Source organism: Microplitis mediator, chromosome 6 (assembly GCF_029852145.1).
Source record: "Microplitis mediator isolate UGA2020A chromosome 6, iyMicMedi2.1, whole genome shotgun sequence".
Classification (NCBI taxonomy): Eukaryota; Metazoa; Arthropoda; class Insecta; order Hymenoptera; family Braconidae; genus Microplitis; species Microplitis mediator.
This window is the reverse complement of record NC_079974.1, coordinates 11,687,493-11,706,498: the sequence shown is the minus strand read 5'-3', so window position 1 is coordinate 11,706,498 and position 19,006 is coordinate 11,687,493.

Here is a 19,006-nt window from a genome sequence, read left to right as displayed (position 1 = left end):
TTTAAAGTCAAAATAATTCTGTATTAGTCATTGGAAGTCGAACATTCTGTTAAATTTGAGAGTCTTCTAGAAGAGTAATAAAGAGTAATTAAAACTTGTAGCAGAGAAGTGGCATAGCATCGAAAAAATTTTTCAGAGTTAGTCAGAGTTCCCTGATTAAACAAAATGATTAAAAATGATTTCACACGTTAAATGTCCATAAGAGACAGGATTAGAAATGATTTAAAGGATTAAAAAGTATTTAAAATGATTAAAAAACAAATCATTTTAAATCATTTTTAATCATTTTGTTTAATCGGGGTTAGTCAGAGTTTTAAAAACTTCTGGACAAAAATTGAGATTACATTAAAAATTATTTTTCAGATTTATTCAGAGTTTTAAAAAACTTTAAGTCACAAATTGAAATAATAATAAAAACAACTTTTTCAGAGTTATTCATAGTTTTAAAAATTTTAAGGCTTTAATTGAGATCACAAAAAAAAAATTTTTTTTTTATTTAGTCCGAGTTTTAAAAACTTTAAGACGAAAATTGAGATAACAATAAACAAAAAATTTTCAGAGTTTCTTCTAATTTTCAATACTTTAAGGCAAATGTTGCAGTAGTAATGAAAAAAAATGTAGATTCTTTGTGAAATTTTTAACAGAGAATTCACGCTATAAATGTTAAAAACTTTTAGAATTATTTACAAAAATTTAAGGAACTTATGACCACCACAGTTTTAAATAAAATGAAGTTTTAGTTTACTTATAATAATATTTTTAACAATTATTACAGAAAATTATTATAATGTAAGTAAAATTTATTTCATAATTTTAATTAATAAGGGTAATTATATATTACAATATATAAAAAATATATCGTAGCATTAAAATGAGTGCAAAAAGTTATAAATGAATAAATATGTTTTTTTCTTTTATTACACTGATAACTTATTAAGTTTTACAAAAACAATGTGAAATATAAAAAAAAAAATAAATAATAAATTATTTAATTAAGAAAACTACTAAATGTTAAATTAATTCAATATTTTAGTTATTGTTATAAAATAGAGAACAACATAATAAAGTAATAATGATCAACTGGGAAAAAACTTTAAAATAAAATTGCATGCTTAATACATTGCTAATTATTATCTAAATTCAACAGATTTTAAATGGAATTATTAAATATCATATAGGATTTAGAAATGAAATATAATTAATCACATCAAAATTTATGAGTAAAATATATGTTACGAAGTTGCCTCGTGCGCCTCCGACATCAGGTGACCTCAGGTAATGTCACGTGAGACAGTGCGTCGGCACGACTATATAAGGGAGCGCGGTCAATCAAATGAGAGCTTTAAAGGTTTGGACACCTAGACTCCTTGTAATAGTCTAACGTGTTCTAATCAGTCAATCCAGTAGTACTGCATTACATTTAGTTAATCAGTAATAAAGTTAACATTTAGTTTAACTTTATCTCAGGTTGATCCAATTCACACTTAGTTGAATTGCGTAAGCTTCCCGTTATTAATTTCGGTTATTAATTAAAGTTACTGATAAGTGTGTGTGAAGTGGCGTTAATTAAGCATTTTCTCTTAATAAAATCTTAATTAACAATTGATATCAGCGTTTGAGTGAATTCACCTGCTATCCTGCCCACCTTTAGTGTTAAGGTGTTATAATCACATCTTCATCAGTTATCCAGCCAGTCCAAGGTCATCAGGGACATCACCAACTCACCGAACACGGATCTAGGCTAAGTACTAGTGTTAGTTTAGATTTGTAAGGCCAGTTCGGGTATATTCCTAAAAAGAATATAAAATAAGAGTTTCATGGGTCTGAGTTAACTAGGGTAACCCACGAAAAGGCTGTTCCACCATCAACTACAGTTTTGAACGGCAACCCACCGTTTCAACTGCAAACTAAATCATCTTATTGTAGGAGATTTTTTTTTAACTGATAATGTATTTGATATTTGCTTTTTTTTTCTTTATTCTACTATTATTCTATCAATTTTTTTTTTGCAGCAGTTATTGATCTACCCAAGTAAGTATTTATTTTTTTTAATTCATTGTAAATTTTTTCACGACTATAACTTCGTTTCTTTAAAAACTTTTCATAATGATACGATAATAATTCTCTTTTTCGTGGTGTTAAAATTTTTCTATTGTTGCTAATATTTCATAACCCCATACAGCATGCGACATGATGGTTATGAATTTTGATGGTGAATCAGCATTTATAGCATCGCGATATCAAGCGCTTCGAATTTGTAAATTATCACCAATAAAATATTGATCATTTTGTAAAAAGTTTTCAAAATGCTGATTATGTTGTTGATATTGTTGATCTTGTTGTGGTTGTTGAACTTGTAGCGGTTGTGGATGTTGTTGCTGTTGCTGTTGTTGTTGTGGTGGTGGTGATTGTACTCGTGGTGGTGGTAATTGTCCTCGTGGTGGTGGTGATTGTGCTCGTGGTGGTGGTGGTTGTCCTCGTGGTGGTGGTGATTGTGCTTGTGGTGGTGGTGTTAGTTGTTTTTGTTGTTGTTGTCGTTGCTGCTCCTGATTGATAGCATTTGCTAGCCTTGCTTCTGGAAGTTGAAATTTTAATCTTTTTAGCTCAGACTTTTGCTATTTCTTTTTTTCTAATAATTTGTTTATAAACCCGTTCTTAATGTTAATATCAAAGTTCTGAAAAAAGGAATAAAAATTTGTTTTTTTAGTTAAATAACTAAATTCTATTTTTCGCTGTATTAAAAAGAGGTTCTGAGATTTGTATATCATTTATTCTAGACATTGAATAATGAAATCCATGAAACTCAAATGAGAAAAAACAAAGTAAATTTACCACATTATCTAGAACGCGTGGTTGATGAAGACTCGATGACGTAGACGGTTGAACCTATGTAAACACGATTATTTCAATTATAGTATTGATATTTCTATACTTTAACACTCAATGAAGTTATGTTAATTTTTATGTTTTTTTTTGTTTTTTTTTTTTCTTTAGTATCACACAATTGCTCTAAATAAAGTCAAATCAATAATAATTGTTACAATACAAAATAAAACAAAAACATTTTGTAAATGATTCATTTTATAAAAAATTAAAATTACCTTTACTCTTTAAGAATTAAAAAAAAATTAATAATTTTTATTTTAATATAAGTACTATAATTCATCATTGATGAAAAGCAAGAAAAAATTTTTTACTTGTACATGTAATTTAAACAAAATAAAAAATAAAACAAGTGATGATAATTTTTTTCCTATTTTTATAACCGATCGAAAGAAAATTTAATCGCCACTGTAAAGTAATTTTTTTGTTTTGATTTCAAATATTTACAGAAAATACCAGTTTTTACTGATTTCTTTCTTAAATTGTAGCTATAGAAACTGATTTGGTATATTTAAATTATAATATTCTTTAATAAATTGAAGATTAAAATTACGATAATTGTATCTTATTTCCTTTACTTAATCTAACTATAATTAAACAAAAAAATCGATTTTTTTTTTTCAAGGACCCACATTCAAAATTTTCAGTAGGATAACAGAAAACGCCTGTTAAAATTTAATCCCTCAAAATGAATATTAAGTACTCCCTGATCGCGATTTTCTATTTCCCATTGAAATAACATAGGAAAAAAAAACTTTTTTTAATTTAGAATTTTATAGCTTGGTAATGGCATATTGCAAAAATGAGCTCAGTATACATTTTTGTTAGGAATTTAACGCTTTACGAAAAAGGTCTCTTCTAATTTTTTGATAAATCCTTCTGTTAAAAAATTTATTTGAGCTTCAAGTCAAATCTATGGGAAATTTCGAGATCTTTTTACTTTTTTAGCGAAACTATCAGACATATCACGAAATGTCATTGTATCTTTTTTGTAGACAATTTTATTCCCGACCAATTATTTCTGATAAAGATTTTTCATAATCTGCACAACTTTCTAGTTATTTCCATTTTAATCTCAAGCTCTTTAAAAAAAAAAAAAAAAGTGTTCCCATCGATTTTAAGAGGTTGACATTAGAATAGACATAACTAAAAAGTTGTGCCGAATGTGAAAAATCTTTATCAGAAATAATTCGTCGAGAGTAAAATTGACTACAAAAAATATCTTATGACATTTTGTAATAAGTCTAATAGTTTCACCGGAAAAATAAAAAAATCTCGAAATTTTCTATAAATTTGACTTCAAGCTCAAATAACTTTTTAACTGATGGATTCATCAAAAAAATATGAGATAACTTTTTTGTAAAGCGTTAAATTCTTTAGAAAAATGTGTCTTGGGCTTATTTGTGGAATACGCCATTAAAAAGCTATAAAATTTTAAATAAAAAATTTTTTTTTTTCACATGTTATTTTAATGGAAAATAATAAAAAATCGCGATCAGGGAGTGCTTAATATTAATTGTAAGGGCTAAAATTTTAACAGGCGTCTTTTTTTATGCTACTGAAGTTTCCAATTTTTTATTTAATTTAATTCAATGTTTTTTTTTTTTTTTTCAATTTAATGATGAAAATCGAGAATATCTTAATCAAAAACGCGTGAAAAATTGATCGAATATTTAAAAATTTTTTTATAAAAAAATTACATATTTATCTAAAAATTCCCGATCTGTAAATCAATTTTTCAAAAAAATTTTTACCTTGCTATTATTTTTAAGCCCCAAATGAGCTGATGTTTCAGGATCTTTCATTTTTTTATTTAGTGCATCCGAACTTTGCAACGATGCTTCTACCTTATCACCATCACCAATCAATTCTGAATCTTTTATGTCGTCTAACTCTATTTCGTATTCGTTGTTTATTTCTTCATTATCATTTTTCTTTTCCTGGTTATTTATTACAGTTGCTACTCCATCAAGTTGTAACTCTTCTTCTCTTTTTTCGTCTTCTTTGTTTTGAATTATATCATTTACCTGTTGTTTTTTGTCATTTACATTTTCATTTAAATCTTGGGTCACAGAGTTTGTGACTTCATTTTTATCTTTACCACACGAATCTGGTCCATTTAGAAGCTTCAACAAGTAAAGTTTTAAAATATCAGCAAAAATAATATATAAATATAAATAATAATAATAATAATAATCATTGTAATACTAATAATTATTATGATTAATATTATAATTAATATTATTATTATTATTATTATTATTATTTCTTTTTTAATTAATTGCGCAGGGGGTTATTCCCGGTAGTCCGACTCTACCGAGGGCCTCACCTGAGCACCAAATCGTTACTGCTGCGATGCTTCATCAACAAGATGATTAGCATGCGCAGCAGACCAAGTTTCGTTGCCTTAGGAGACGGAGGGACCCGAGTATAACAGCTTTTTGTATCCGCGATGCCAGAAACTCAACTTGCGCTCAACAAGTTGGTATTCTAGCCAGTGCAGATACAAACGACTGCTTCATCCCTCCTAGGACGCCAACAATGAGGACGACAAGTTTGACACGGTAACCGGGGTGAAGTTTGCCAATTTCGAACAGGAGATCTTGATATATCTTGTGTTTGTGCTCTTCTTTAACCGTGATGTTATACTCAGCAGGTGCTGAGAACTCGATGACACATATGTCTCGAGTGGTTTTATCGAAGAGCACAATATCAGGTTTGTTGTGATCTATTTTCCGAGTTGTTGCGAATAGCACGTTCCAGTATATACGGCAACGGTCATTCTCAACAACTTGCGGACTATCTCCTGGCAGATAAGGCAGCACTGGTGTTTTGTCGATACCGTGCGTATGTCTAAGGTGGTAGTAAAGTACTCGCAGAGCAGCATTATGACGCTGGATGTATGCACTTCTTGCCAGCACAGAACATGCTGACAAGAGATGCATAAGTGTCTCAGGATGTTGCTTACACACCCTACACAGTGTGTCGGGTAGCTGCATCTGGAGTACTTTCGCACGGTATTCGAGGGTATCGATTACACCATCTTGGCAGGCAAAAATATATCCTTCGGTCTCGGACATCAGGCCAGCTGACTTAAGGAAGGAAAACGTCAGGTGGGTGGACAAGCCATGGTCACGCACGTGTTTAAAGAACACGCTGTGCATGGACTTGTCCATGTGTGTACTGAGCAGTTTTTGCTGCTCAGCATTCCTGACGACACTCTTAAATTCCTCCTTGGGGAGTTAAATAAGAAGGTTTACTCTTCCGAGACCGAGGGTTTTTGCCGCGTACCTTGCTGCCTTATATAAGAACGCTCCCTTCTGCAGATTCTCATGACTATGAACAAACTGCATAAGGAAGTCGTTCTCATCTGCTGTGAAATTGACAACTTCGTATGTTAGACCCAAAACCAAACGATCATGTAGACACTCCAAGCTCTGTAGACCTCTCCCTCCGATGTGCCGGGAAAGGTATAATCTGGTGACTGATGACTTAGGGTGCATGCTCCGATTGATATTCATGACTTTGCGTGTCTTGATATCGAGATCTCTAAGCTCTTTTCGGGTCCATTTAAGGACACCGAAAGAGTAGAGTAGTACTGGGACAGCAAGCATGTTTGTTGCAGAGACTTTGTTTTTTCCCGGAAAGTTCTGATGACCAGATTTTCCGAAGTCTACGCCCATACTCGCTGCAGAGAGTCGTTTTGATTTTCGAGACGTCCTGCATAGGACTCCCGTCAATCCCTAGATATTTGTACGACTCTCCGGCGTCAAGATGGTCAATGACGCTCCCAGCTACTATCTTAATATCTTCGCGCAAATCAGTGCACTTACCCTTCACCAGATTAACGACCGCGCACTTGTCCAACCCAAAAGCCATGCCGACATCCCGTGTATACTCCCCTACGATATTCAAGGCTGTCTGAAGGTGTTCCTCATCAGGAGCATATACCTTCAGATCATCCATGTAGAGTAAGTGGGTGATCGAATATTTCCGATCAGTTGGTGGGCCCACTGAGTATCCACGGGTACGGCGTAGCGCAACAGATATCGGCAGCAGTGAGATGCAAAACAGCAGAGGGCTCAGGAAATCTCCCTGGAAGACACCTCGTTTGTACTGTACAACTTCAGTCACACGTTTGTCGTTGCCACATGATATGTGGAACCGTGTTCGCCAAAGTTGCATCGTACGCTGTATGCATCCCACTGCATAGCGATTGACCCCTAGGCATTTGAGCAAAAAGAGAATGAGCTCATGAGATGTTGAGTCAAATGCCTTACGGTAGTCAATCCAGGCCATTGACAGGTTGCGCTGATAGTAGACCGCGTCTTGAATGACACAACGATCTACTAACAGATTCTCTTTGCAACCTGACAGGCCTCTTTTACTGCCACGTTGTTCGTATATCTGCTGCCATACAGGATCTTTCTCCTGCAGAATGCGATTATTCAAGATTTTTGTGAAAATCTTATAAACCGCATTCAAACAGGTGATAGGCCTGTAGTTCTTTGGGTCGGACAAGTCACCTTTCTTAGGGATGAGCACGGTTCGCCCTTCTACAAACCAGTACGGAATAGGTTCGTTGCCTCGGATAAACGCTGTAAAAATCCGGGCCAGATGGCTATGGGTAGAAGTAAGTTTCTTCCACCAAAATAAGTTAATGCCATCCGGACCCGGAGCAGCCCAGTTCTTACCATTATTCAGAGCCAAACGAACCTCTTCCACGCTAACTTCAGGGCTCTCTTCATCAGCATTGTCGTTTCGATGGTGGCGACAAAATGCCTCGAAGTAGTTGAGAGCTGGAGTGTCACGATTCACGTTCGGTCGATCACCATACAACTCGGACCAGAAAGCTTTTACTCGCTCGATAGATGGGGGATCGCCAGAAACAGATGTCTTAGGTGCCAGAAAGCGTGAAGGACTTCACCGAAACAAAAAGTTATCGGTCAGCCGCTTCAGCTTTTTCTCTAGTGACTTTTTAGCAGTCACCAGAGCCCGCAACCTGTTAAGGGAACCTTCTTTGATGTTAAGAAGATTCTCCTTATTCAGTGTGTGATGTTGATATCGTAGTTCAGCCGCAATACGGCGGACTTTAGGCGTAAACGCTTTACGACCATTTACGTACTCAATCACACACTGAATGCGGGAAACATGTTTCCGGAGATCATCAATCTTCAGTAAAAGCTGCCCAATGCGACCTCTTATCTTAGCCTCAGGAGAAGAAGTATTATTTCTTGCCGGAGGTAAGAGTGAGGAAGCAGCATCATAGACAGCTTGATTGATAGTGAGTAGAGTAGAATCCTCCTGAATCCGAGTCGGTAGCTCGTGGTTTTCCGTGTCAAGTAGATGTTTTGGGTAGTGTATCTTCTTAGAGATACATACTTGCCGTGTGTCAAAATCATTGTCGGCGTCTTCGGAAGAACGGCGTCTCTCCTGATGTAGCTGTGCTGGAAAAGACAGACGGTGAGATAGCCGTCTGTTATTCAACAGTGATTTTCGTGTTCGCCGGAGATGAGAGGCATAATCACGCAGATGTTGTTGTGAAAAATGGCTATGGTCAGGGTGCATATCGCTCCAGAGAGCATGCATCCTAGCCATATAACCTCTCCGGTTCACTGTTATTATAGCACATCAGGAGATCGGCTCGTAATTCCCCCGTCCACCTAAATGCAGTCCGTTGTTCGCTAAGGTCGTCATCATTCGGAATCTCGGTGCTCCGCCCAGCTAGTGGGTAGCCCTCATCCGAGAAGGGCCGGTTGTGGGGAGCACTTCTGTGTTCAGGATTATCTTGAACTCAGTTTACTTCACATTGGGGAGTTAACCCAATGCAAAGGTTGTTGTGCGCTTCGTAGGCCAGCAGATGGAAGGCCGGCCTACTTTGCCCACGATGCGCCACGGGGTGAATAGAACCCCCGCTGGCCGCACTACATGCACCGTGGGTTTATTATTATTATTATTATTATTATTATTATTATTATTATTATTATCATAACAATAATACTATTAATAATAAACAACATGTCTGTCATACAAGATTTTGTTGGATGAATATTCACCATGTCCTTTGTTTCATTAGTCTGATTAAAAGCTTCAATGATTGCGTCAGTTCTCTGTTTTTTTACTTTCCCTTCGTTTTTTTTTGTATCTAGAATAAAAATTAAATATTTTATAAATTGATTTTTAAAAATAAATCATTAAAGCTTACTTTTCTATCGTCTTTAGCCTTGACAGTTACTGATTCTGTTTCACTGTCAGAAGATTCTAAAGATGAAGGATTCACGATTTTAGGACGGCGTACACGACTTATTGGATTCTTCAATTTTTCAGATGTTTCTGAAATTTATCTCATTAGTATATGAAAAATTTTTTAAGTGAGTATTAATTTTATTTAATAATAATATAATTCATTAATCCAACTCAAAGTACTTCAGTGAAATGCTACGTCAGATAAGTCATTTACAATTTATAATGAAAAGTTAAAAAAATATACATAAGAAATGAATTAAAATGAAAATATAAAAAATGTACATCTAATTTCATTACAACTGTTGAATAATACTTGAAACTACCCCCATACCTTCGTAAAAAAAATAGTTGGAAAAATTACATTTTTTTAGAATTACTATAACGCAAATTTTTTTTTTTTTTTTTTTCTTATTTTTGTTACTATTTTCTGAGAGTATATTGAAAATTTTTCTATTTTATTTAAAAGTTATAATTTTTTAATTAACATTTTTTTTTATTATGCTTGTACGAAGAAGATTTTACCAATTAGAGACAAAGAAAATCATAATCTTTATTATTTAATATAATTTTTGCTATATATATTTTTTTAAATTTATTACTTGATCAAGTTTTTATCTCAGACGTATAAAATAATAAGTCAACCTTACTAGATTTCTTTCAAAGATGATTTTTTTTTCATAAACAATTGATTTAAAAAAAAAAATTGATTACTTTCAACCTTTAATTTCAGAATTTCGAAGAAAAAAAAAAAAAATTTTTAATTTGATTTTTTTATCTTCAACTATCAAATTTATGTCCGATATACAATATTAATTTCAGTTCATTATTAAAAAATATTCAACAACAAAAGTTATACATAGAAATAAAAAATATTACTTATTTTTAAATTATTTACCTGCTACTTTTAATATCAAACATCTGATTTCTTTACCACTCCTCTCATAACGATGAACTTTACCCTTTTTTGATTCACTATAATTTTTGAAATCTATAATACGATTATTTTTGATAATAACTCTTCTGTTAGATTCCAATGGTAGTTCTACCAATGCGTATTCCATATTAAAATTGTATTATTTATTTATTTGCCCGAAACGCTTGACACAACAGCTAACGCGGTACTAACAAACTCACGTGGTAAACCATGGGGCTTTAAAATACTGCTCTTTGTCTAGTTCGGCTACGTATGTGCGTGAACGTGTTTGTCTTAACTGATAGATAGAGAACGTAGCTCTCTCGCTTACCAAGGTTACTAGAATAGGTATTTTATTTTTTTCTTACAGCTCACGATGGTCTACGACATCCGTTCCTATTCTTATTCTTTAACCCGTCAGCACTCCCGTTATGAGCATTTTGCTCACAGGACACTATTCATCGTCTTTAGCCTTGACAGTTACTGATTCTGTTTCACTGTCAGAAGATTCTAAAGATGAAGGATTCACGATTTTAGGACGGCGTACACGACTTATTGGATTCTTCAATTTTTCAGATGTTTCTGAAATTTATCTCATTAGTATATGAAAAATTTTTTAAGTGAGTATTAATTTTATTTAATAATAATATAATTCATTAATCCAACTCAAAGTACTTCAGTGGAATGCTACGTCAGATAAGTCATTTACAATTTATAATGAAAAGTTAAAAAAATATACATAAGAAATGAATTAAAATGAAAATATAAAAAATGTACATCTAATTTCATTACAACTGTTGAATAATACTTGAAACTACCCCCATACCTTCGTAAAAAAAATAGTTGGAAAAATTACATTTTTTTAGAATTACTATAACGCAAATTTTTTTTTTTTTTTTTTTCTTATTTTTGTTACTATTTTCTGAGAGTATATTTTTTAACCGGATTTTTCGGACAAAATTCGAATTATTTCGATGATTACTATTTAAATTTATTGTTTTTATTTTTTATTTCCAGATTTAAAAGTTCTCTGAGTACTCTCAATAATTTTAAGCATGGTGTTATGAGGAATAAGGCTAGTAATAAAAATTTTTTTTTTTTCTATTGGAAAAAACACCACTCTGGAAAAATTTGAGGATTTGCAGAAAATGTCAAAGTTTTATATAAAAAAAAAAAAAAATCTAAAATCAAAAATAGTAAACATCGAAAAATTTTTGAATTTTTCAAAATATCTACAAAAAAACAATGAAGATATGTTATAATAATTTTTGTTTATTTTTTTTCAAAAAGTAAATTTTAATACAAAAATTTTGGAAAAAAAAAACGTCCCAATCGGTTGTATTTTGAAAAAGTTATAGCAATTTAAAATAAAAAGAGCCATTTTTTTCAAAAATTTATAACTTTTTTTTGGTTGGGTGAAAAAATTTAAAAAAATTATGAGAAACGTTTTTGGTCGGGTAGAAAAAGAAAAAAAATTTTCAGCCAAATCTAAAGGAGTCGCGGTCAACAGTGGTCGATTTGGCGTGGAATGCTCCATATATAATAATTTTTAAATATGGAAAAATGTGATTAACCCGTCAGCACTCCCGTGATTTTTAGTGTCTCACTTGCGCGACAGCGATATCCTATAAGTTGAATAGTGTCCTGTGAGCAAAATGCTCATAACGGGAGTGCTGACGGGTTAAAGAATAAGAATAGGAACGGATGTCGTAGACCATCGTGAGCTGTAAGAAAAAAATAAAATACCTATTCTAGTAACCTTGGTAAGCGAGAGAGCTACGTTCTCTATCTATCAGTTAAGACAAACACGTTCACGCACATACGTAGCCGAACTAGACAAAGAGCAGTATTTTAAAGCCCCATGGTTTACCACGTGAGTTTGTTAGTACCGCGTTAGCTGTTGTGTCAAGCGTTTCGGGCAAATAAATAAATAATACAATTTTAATATGGAATACGCATTGGTAGAACTACCATTGGAATCTAACAGAAGAGTTATTATCAAAAATAATCGTATTATAGATTTCAAAAATTATAGTGAATCAAAAAAGGGTAAAGTTCATCGTTATGAGAGGAGTGGTAAAGAAATCAGATGTTTGATATTAAAAGTAGCAGGTAAATAATTTAAAAATAAGTAATATTTTTTATTTCTATGTATAACTTTTGTTGTTGAATATTTTTTAATAATGAACTGAAATTAATATTGTATATCGGACATAAATTTGATAGTTGAAGATAAAAAAATCAAATTAAAAATTTTTTTTTTTTTCTTCGAAATTCTGAAATTAAAGGTTGAAAGTAATCAATTTTTTTTTTTAAATCAATTGTTTATGAAAAAAAAATCATCTTTGAAAGAAATCTAGTAAGGTTGACTTATTATTTTATACGTCTGAGATAAAAACTTGATCAAGTAATAAATTTAAAAAAATATATATAGCAAAAATTATATTAAATAATAAAGATTATGATTTTCTTTGTCTCTAATTGGTAAAATCTTCTTCGTACAAGCATAATAAAAAAAAATGTTAATTAAAAAATTATAACTTTTAAATAAAATAGAAAAATTTTCAATATACTCTCAGAAAATAGTAACAAAAATAAGAAAAAAAAAAAAAAAAAAATTTGCGTTATAGTAATTCTAAAAAAATGTAATTTTTCCAACTATTTTTTTTACGAAGGTATGGGGGTAGTTTCAAGTATTATTCAACAGTTGTAATGAAATTAGATGTACATTTTTTATATTTTCATTTTAATTCATTTCTTATGTATATTTTTTTAACTTTTCATTATAAATTGTAAATGACTTATCTGACGTAGCATTTCACTGAAGTACTTTGAGTTGGATTAATGAATTATATTATTATTAAATAAAATTAATACTCACTTAAAAAATTTTTCATATACTAATGAGATAAATTTCAGAAACATCTGAAAAATTGAAGAATCCAATAAGTCGTGTACGCCGTCCTAAAATCGTGAATCCTTCATCTTTAGAATCTTCTGACAGTGAAACAGAATCAGTAACTGTCAAGGCTAAAGACGATAGAAAAGTAAGCTTTAATGATTTATTTTTAAAAATCAATTTATAAAATATTTAATTTTTATTCTAGATACAAAAAAAAACGAAGGGAAAGTAAAAAAACAGAGAACTGACGCAATCATTGAAGCTTTTAATCAGACTAATGAAACAAAGGACATGGTGAATATTCATCCAACAAAATCTTGTATGACAGACATGTTGTTTATTATTAATAGTATTATTGTTATGATAATAATAATAATAATAATAATAATAATAATAATAATAATAAACCCACGGTGCATGTAGTGCGGCCAGCGGGGGTTCTATTCACCCCGTGGCGCATCGTGGGCAAAGTAGGCCGGCCTTCCATCTGCTGGCCTACGAAGCGCACAACAACCTTTGCATTGGGTTAACTCCCCAATGTGAAGTAAACTGAGTTCAAGATAATCCTGAACACAGAAGTGCTCCCCACAACCGGCCCTTCTCGGATGAGGGCTACCCACTAGCTGGGCGGAGCACCGAGATTCCGAATGATGACGACCTTAGCGAACAACGGACTGCATTTAGGTGGACGGGGGAATTACGAGCCGATCTCCTGATGTGCTATAATAACAGTGAACCGGAGTGGAGAGGTTATATGGCTAGGATGCATGCTCTCTGGAGCGATATGCACCCTGACCATAGCCATTTTTCACAACAACATCTGCGTGATTATGCCTCTCATCTCCGGCGAACACGAAAATCACTGTTGAATAACAGACGGCTATCTCACCGTCTGTCTTTTCCAGCACAGCTACATCAGGAGAGACGCCGTTCTTCCGAAGACGCCGACAATGATTTTGACACACGGCAAGTATGTATCTCTAAGAAGATACACTACCCAAAACATCTACTTGACACGGAAAACCACGAGCTACCGACTCGGATTCAGGAGGATTCTACTCTACTCACTATCAATCAAGCTGTCTATGATGCTGCTTCCTCACTCTTACCTCCGGCAAGAAATAATACTTCTTCTCCTGAGGCTAAGATAAGAGGTCGCATTGGGCAGCTTTCACTGAAGATTGATGATCTCCGGAAACATGTTTCCCGCATTCAGTGTGTGATTGAGTACGTAAATGGTCGTAAAGCGTTTACGCCTAAAGTCCGCCGTATTGCGGCTGAACTACGATATCAACATCACACACTGAATAAGGAGAATCTTCTTAACATCAAAGAAGGTTCCCTTAACAGGTTGCGGGCTCTGGTGACTGCTAAAAAGTCACTAGAGAAAAAGCTGAAGCGGCTGACCGATAACTTTTTGTTTCGGTTAAGTCCTTCACGCTTTCTGGCACCTAAGACATCTGTTTCTGGCGATCCCCCATCTATCGAGCGAGTAAAAGCTTTCTGGTCCGAGTTGTATGGTGATCGACCGAACGTGAATCGTGACACTCCAGCTCTCAACTACTTCGAGGCATTTTGTCGCCACCATCGAAACGACAATGCTGATGAAGAGAGCCCTGAAGTTAGCGTGGAAGAGGTTCGTTTGGCTCTGAATAATGGTAAGAACTGGGCTGCTCCGGGTCCGGATGGCATTAACTTATTTTGGTGGAAGAAACTTACTTCTACCCATAGCCATCTGGCCCGGATTTTTACAGCGTTTATCCGAGGCAACGAACCTATTCCGTACTGGTTTGTAGAAGGGCGAACCGTGCTCATCCCTAAGAAAGGTGACTTGTCCGACCCAAAGAACTACAGGCCTATCACCTGTTTGAATGCGGTTTATAAGATTTTCACAAAAATCTTGAATAATCGCATTCTGCAGGAGAAAGATCCTGTATGGCAGCAGATATACGAACAACGTGGCAGTAAAAGAGGCCTGTCAGGTTGCAAAGAGAATCTGTTAGTAGATCGTTGTGTCATTCAAGACGCGGTCTACTATCAGCGCAACCTGTCAATGGCCTGGATTGACTACCGTAAGGCATTTGACTCAACATCTCATGAGCTCATTCTCTTTTTGCTCAAATGCCTAGGGGTCAATCGCTATGCAGTGGGATGCATACAGCGTACGATGCAACTTTGGCGAACACGGTTCCACATATCATGTGGCAACGACAAACGTGTGACTGAAGTTGTACAGTACAAACGAGGTGTCTTCCAGGGAGATTTCCTGAGCCCTCTGCTGTTTTGCATCTCACTGCTGCCGATATCTGTTGCGCTACGCCGTACCCGTGGATACTCAGTGGGCCCACCAACTGATCGGAAATATTCGATCACCCACTTACTCTACATGGATGATCTGAAGGTATATGCTCCTGATGAGGAACACCTTCAGACAGCCTTGAATATCGTAGGGGAGTATACACGGGATGTCGGCATGGCTTTTGGGTTGGACAAGTGCGCGGTCGTTAATCTGGTGAAGGGTAAGTGCACTGATTTGCGCGAAGATATTAAGATAGTAGCTGGGAGCGTCATTGACCATCTTGACGCCGGAGAGTCGTACAAATATCTAGGGATTGACGGGAGTCCTATGCAGGACGTCTCGAAAATCAAAACGACTCTCTGCAGCGAGTATGGGCGTAGACTTCGGAAAATCTGGTCATCAGAACTTTCCGGGAAAAAACAAAGTCTCTGCAACAAACATGCTTGCTGTCCCAGTACTACTCTACTCTTTCGGTGTCCTTAAATGGACCCGAAAAGAGCTTAGAGATCTCGATATCAAGACACGCAAAGTCATGAATATCAATCGGAGCATGCACCCTAAGTCATCAGTCACCAGATTATACCTTTCCCGGCACATCGGAGGGAGAGGTCTACAGAGCTTGGAGTGTCTACATGATCGTTTGGTTTTGGGTCTAACATACGAAGTTGTCAATTTCACAGCAGATGAGAACGACTTCCTTATGCAGTTTGTTCATAGTCATGAGAATCTGCAGAAGGGAGCGTTCTTATATAAGGCAGCAAGGTACGCGGCAAAAACCCTCGGTCTCGGAAGAGTAAACCTTCTTATTTAACTCCCCAAGGAGGAATTTAAGAGTGTCGTCAGGAATGCTGAGCAGCAAAAACTGCTCAGTACACACATGGACAAGTCCATGCACAGCGTGTTCTTTAAACACGTGCGTGACCATGGCTTGTCCACCCACCTGACGTTTTCCTTCCTTAAGTCAGCTGGCCTGATGTCCGAGACCGAAGGATATATTTTTGCCTGCCAAGATGGTGTAATCGATACCCTCGAATACCGTGCGAAAGTACTCCAGATGCAGCTACCCGACACACTGTGTAGGGTGTGTAAGCAACATCCTGAGACACTTATGCATCTCTTGTCAGCATGTTCTGTGCTGGCAAGAAGTGCATACATCCAGCGTCATAATGCTGCTCTGCGAGTACTTTACTACCACCTTAGACATACGCACGGTATCGACAAAACACCAGTGCTGCCTTATCTGCCAGGAGATAGTCCGCAAGTTGTTGAGAATGACCGTTGCCGTATATACTGGAACGTGCTATTCGCAACAACTCGGAAAATAGATCACAACAAACCTGATATTGTGCTCTTCGATAAAACCACTCGAGACATATGTGTCATCGAGTTCTCAGCACCTGCTGAGTATAACATCACGGTTAAAGAAGAGCACAAACACAAGATATATCAAGATCTCCTGTTCGAAATTGGCAAACTTCACCCCGGTTACCGTGTCAAACTTGTCGTCCTCATTGTTGGCGTCCTAGGAGGGATGAAGCAGTCGTTTGTATCTGCACTGGCTAGAATACCAACTTGTTGAGCGCAAGTTGAGTTTCTGGCATCGCGGATACAAAAAGCTGTTATACTCGGGTCCCTCCGTCTCCTAAGGCAACGAAACTTGGTCTGCTGCGCATGCTAATCATCTTGTTGATGAAGCATCGCAGCAGTAACGATTTGGTGCTCAGGTGAGGCCCTCGGTAGAGTCGGACTACCGGGAATAACCCCCTGCGCAATTAATTAAAAAAGAAATAATAATAATAATAATAATAATAATATTAATTATAATATTAATCATAATAATTATTAGTATTACAATGATTATTATTATTATTATTATTTATATTTATATATTATTTTTGCTGATATTTTAAAACTTTACTTGTTGAAGCTTCTAAATGGACCAGATTCGTGTGGTAAAGATAAAAATGAAGTCACAAACTCTGTGACCCAAGATTTAAATGAAAATGTAAATGACAAAAAACAACAGGTAAATGATATAATTCAAAACAAAGAAGACGAAAAAAGAGAAGAAGAGTTACAACTTGATGGAGTAGCAACTGTAATAAATAACCAGGAAAAGAAAAATGATAATGAAGAAATAAACAACGAATACGAAATAGAGTTAGACGACATAAAAGATTCAGAATTGATTGGTGATGGTGATAAGGTAGAAGCATCGTTGCAAAGTTCGGATGCACTAAATAAAAAAATGAAAGATCCTGAAACATCAGCTCATTTGGGGCTTAAAAATAATAGCAAGGTAAAAATTTTTTTGAAAAATTGATTTACAGATCGGGAATTTTTAGATAAATATGTAATTTTTTTATAAAAAAATTTTTAAATATTCGATCAATTTTTCACGCGTTTTTGATTAAGATATTCTCGATTTTCATCATTAAATTGAAAAAAAAAAAAAAAACATTGAATTAAATTAAATAAAAAATTGGAAACTTCAGTAGCATAAAAAAAGACGCCTGTTAAAATTTTAGCCCTTACAATTAATATTAAGCACTCCCTGATCGCGATTTTTTATTATTTTCCATTAAAATAACATGTGAAAAAAAAAAATTTTTTATTTAAAATTTTATAGCTTTTTAATGGCGTATTCCACAAATAAGCCCAAGACACATTTTTCTAAAGAATTTAACGCTTTACAAAAAAGTTATCTCATATTTTTTTGATGAATCCATCAGTTAAAAAGTTATTTGAGCTTGAAGTCAAATTTATAGAAAATTTCGAGATTTTTTTATTTTTCCGGTGAAACTATTAGACTTATTACAAAATGTCATAAGATATTTTTTGTAGTCAATTTTACTCTCGACGAATTATTTCTGATAAAGATTTTTCACATTCGGCACAACTTTTTAGTTATGTCTATTCTAATGTCAACCTCTTAAAATCGATGGGAACACTTTTTTTTTTTTTTTTAAAGAGCTTGAGATTAAAATGGAAATAACTAGAAAGTTGTGCAGATTATGAAAAATCTTTATCAGAAATAATTGGTCGGGAATAAAATTGTCTACAAAAAAGATACAATGACATTTCGTGATATGTCTGATAGTTTCGCTAAAAAAGTAAAAAGATCTCGAAATTTCCCATAGATTTGACTTGAAGCTCAAATAAATTTTTTAACAGAAGGATTTATCAAAAAATTAGAAGAGACCTTTTTCGTAAAGCGTTAAATTCCTAACAAAAATGTATACTGAGCTCATTTTTGCAATATGCCATTACCAAGCTATAAAATTCTAAATTAAAAAAAGTTTTTTTTTCCTATGTTATTTCAATGGGAAATAGAAAATCGCGATCAGGGAGTACTTAATATTCATTTTGAGGGATTAAATTTTAACAGGCGTTTTCTGTTATCCTACTGAAAATTTTGAATGTGGGTCCTTGAAAAAAAAAAATCGATTTTTTTGTTTAATTATAGTTAGATTAAGTAAAGGAAATAAGATACAATTATCGTAATTTTAATCTTCAATTTATTAAAGAATATTATAATTTAAATATACCAAATCAGTTTCTATAGCTACAATTTAAGAAAGAAATCAGTAAAAACTGGTATTTTCTGTAAATATTTGAAATCAAAACAAAAAAATTACTTTACAGTGGCGATTAAATTTTCTTTCGATCGGTTATAAAAATAGGAAAAAAATTATCATCACTTGTTTTATTTTTTATTTTGTTTAAATTACATGTACAAGTAAAAAATTTTTTCTTGCTTTTC